General features: G+C 35.6%; 1 long non-coding RNA gene across 2 annotated transcripts; it reads right to left on the reverse strand.

Moving 5' to 3' along the window:
* Window positions 1-562: 562 nt before the first annotated feature.
* LOC111912152 (uncharacterized) lies at window positions 563-1,408 on the reverse strand. Of its 2 annotated transcripts, XR_002857097.3 has the most exons (3): window positions 1,203-1,395; window positions 870-1,124; window positions 563-784 (listed from the first exon to the last, which is right to left on the reverse strand). It is a non-coding gene; the product is annotated as an uncharacterized LOC111912152 (long non-coding RNA). The 2 variants fall into 2 exon arrangements; XR_006188153.1 differs by having other exon boundaries at window positions 563-1,124; window positions 1,203-1,408.
* Between the last annotated feature and the right edge of the window lie 2,146 nt (window positions 1,409-3,554).

A 3,554-nucleotide genomic window follows, 5' to 3' on the forward strand; every position in this document is an offset into this window, starting at 1 on the left:
CCCATTGATTTGTTCTTTGAACTGTTACTAAGCCCAGTTTCTTCCGATTACTGTTAGTGTGTTTTGAGCCAACGTATATTGATTTTTGTTCATTGAATTAAACCCATATGTCGTTCCTTATAGCCGCACGTTCTGATTCACGCATCGACACATCTTAAAACTGTGATTGTTGCATCTCGATTTCACAATTCATTCTCATAGTCTGATTGAAATCATGATTCAAGACTCTATTTAATCATTTGTTTTCGATTTCTGTTCTTGAGTCAAAGTTTCTAAACAATTTCATTCTCAAAATCGATTTTGATTTTATTTGATTATGGTATTTGAATCAATTTGCTTAATCTATTCCACATCTTGATTGGGTGTTTATCCAATGGAAATTTCGAATTCTTATGATGAACTGATGATGAACGGATGAATAGCACCGTATCTCAAGTCGATGGTCAAAATTGGGACTGCAATCTAAATTAGAATCATGACTATAATCAAGGATGAGATGTTAAGAACAATTGGTATCAGGATTAGATTTTAATCGGAATGATTAAGCCGTTGTTCTTGTGAGTTAAGAAAAAGGTCAAAATTGGAATTATTGATCTGGGAATGATGTAATCGAATTTGAAGTACATGTATCTGAAGCGCATCGTTCATCTGCCATCGGAATCAGATTTCATGGTGAAAATTGTGAGCTTACCTGCGAACATTTGTTTTCCATGACTCGCAGCGAACCTGTGTTCGGATTCGTCTCAACAACCTATGAATGAAATCGGGACTCAATCGGGAAAAACTACAGTCAAACGAAAGTCAAAATTAAGCTATTTGTGTACGAACGAAGGGTTTGAATTGACTGAGATTTTGGACGAACATCCTACCTGTGAACGACCAACCAGTTTGGGATGAACGAAAGTTAAACTGAAAAGTCAAAATTGACTGAGAATTGGGTTGAACTTTCTTTGAATCTCACTGTGTCTTCCACGAAATTGAAGCGAATCTATGATTGGGTTCTTCTGTTGCCTTGGAACGAAAGAGGGGAAAGCGAACATGTGGTTCTGCTTGGCTAAGGTTTCACTCCTTGTTCGCATCATGATGCTCGGTTTCGCTTTTGTATCAATTGACCTGGAATGAACCTGGAACGAACTTGAGTTCGTTTGTTAGCACTTGGAACAAAAGTAATGGAACGAAAGAGGGATGAACAAAAAGCGAACCTGTTATTCGGTTTGGATAACGTTTCGCTTGTCATGAAGTTGGATTTCGGACCGAACGTGGTTTTTGTATCAACAATCTTGGACCGAACTTGGTTTCGGTTGCTTGTGCTCGGACCGGATGAACAAATCATGGTGGTATCGTTCCTTCTTTTATCAGTCGCTATGGGGAAGAAGATAACTCAAAGTTTCCCACTTTACTTCAAGAATTTGACGATCTGGTCCCTGTACTTTTCATGCCTTGGCAGTTTCGGACGATTTCCAGATTTTGTTACAAATAAAAGGGTATATTGATGCTGAATTACCATTCCAACCCCTGTCTTTGAGCAAGTGATAGTTTCTGCCCTATATTCAGAAAAGTTTACAAATTTAAGGGCCGGTGAACAATTTTTTTTTTTAACGCGCATATTTTTTCGTGAACAGATAAATAAAGATTCAATCAAGTCTTGGCGGTTCGGAAAGTCGTTTTTCGTGATAACGTCAACTTTTCATGACTTTTTCGGATTTTATACTTCATTGTGTATATCATTTTGTCATGGGGGAGCATGATAATTATTTATCCATTCAAGATCATTCTCATGACCATTTGAAGGCTTTATAATCACGTTTTTTTTATTATAAATCGGGGAAGAATTTGATATGGCTATTCGAAATTGGATTTATGACTTTTCAGACTTGAAGATTTTTGATAAAGTTTGTGGCATAATTATGAAGGTAGCTTTTACAGTAGCAGTTCTTCATAGAACTCTTCTTAAGCTTTTGTAGAGAAGTATCCTTTACAGTAGCAGTTCTACATCGAACTCTTCTAAGGACTTGTTATATCTCCGACTTCTAGTATTTTGTCGATCAAGTGGCATTACGAATCTTAACATTTGGGTTGTTACATGATAATTTTTGGTGGCTTATATCATTAGCTTATTTGAAGATCATTGTGACTTGGAGTGGGAGCTCTTCAAAGACAAGAAGTGATTTGGTTTCTTTGTTCTGAAATGGGTTTTTATGGCGGGTTTGGTTTTCATGAAGATTTTTTGGGATTACATTCGAAAATGAAGTTTAAAGACATTACTCCAGTGCTTGGTTTATATATCCTAGAGCCCATGTTTGGAGACTATTGAAGAATCAAGATTCGTGGATTGCTTCATATATTCCTCGTTGCAGATCTTTTTATTTGCTAGATGCTTGTTTTGGAAGTTAAAGCATTGTCATCCATTCCATACTTTGAGGGGGAGATTATAGGGTTTCAAAGCACTTCATGGAAGATGAGAATGGGCCCCCTTGATGAAGTGTAGGTTAAAATCCCAAGACTTGTCTTTTCGCTATAAATAGTCATGTATTATTCACAATTAGGGTTAAGAGTGAGGAAAAATGTAGCTGCCATGTTTTGAGGTTTCTTGTAGAGTTAGGGTGCGTTTGGTATAGAGAAATGGAACTGCAGCAGAGAATGGAAATGCGGAGAAAGAGAATTAAGCTAGAGAAATAGAATTGATTACATTGTTTGGTAGAACTGATCCACTAGAGAAATGTTGTTGAGAATCATTTCTCTTGTTTGGTTATATTAAGAAGTGAAATGGAAATGTTTTTTACCTTGTTTATTTCTTTTTAAACAACATCTTTTTTTATTAAAGTTACAAATAGATCCAACCTAAAGAAATATTATCACACCACATAATAAATACAATATATCAACAAGATAATGAAATAATAATAGAGTTGTTAAGTCATTAAACATAATATCATCACCACATAAAGAATAATGAAGTTTACATAAAAACATGGAATAAATTAATTGTTGGAACGCCTTGCACTCTAATCAGTAAACATAACATTAGCAAGAAGATCTGGACGGTCAGTCCATCCTTGCGATGTCTCTACGGTAGAAATAACATTGTCATGTTCGTCTCCGATTTGTGTGTGATTTGCAGGGATTTCTTGATCAAGGGGGTCTTCGGTCATGGTTGCACGTATGAAATTATGCATCAAATAACATGCAATGATTATGCGTGACATAGATTCTATTGGATGGTATGCATTATCACGTAAAATAGCCCATCTAGATTTGATCAATCCAAAACATCGTTTTATTACGTTCCTTGCTGATGAGTGTCTCATGTTATATAACTCTTTAGCATTTGTAGGTGGTTAAGACCAATCATTAAGATGGTAACGTTGTCCGCGATAAGGTGTTAAAAAACCTTTACCATTTGTATAACCCGCATCACAAAGGTAGTATGTTCCTACAATAGATTCTACATATTTAGTTAGACTTTAATGATAATAATATTATGTAGCTTTATGTTTTATGTATATCATACCATGAGGTATTTTAAGACCATGTGGTCTACTAATAGCATCTCA

The sequence above is a fragment of the Lactuca sativa genome, chromosome 2 (genome assembly GCF_002870075.4).
Source record: "Lactuca sativa cultivar Salinas chromosome 2, Lsat_Salinas_v11, whole genome shotgun sequence".
NCBI classification, from domain to species: Eukaryota; Viridiplantae; Streptophyta; class Magnoliopsida; order Asterales; family Asteraceae; genus Lactuca; species Lactuca sativa.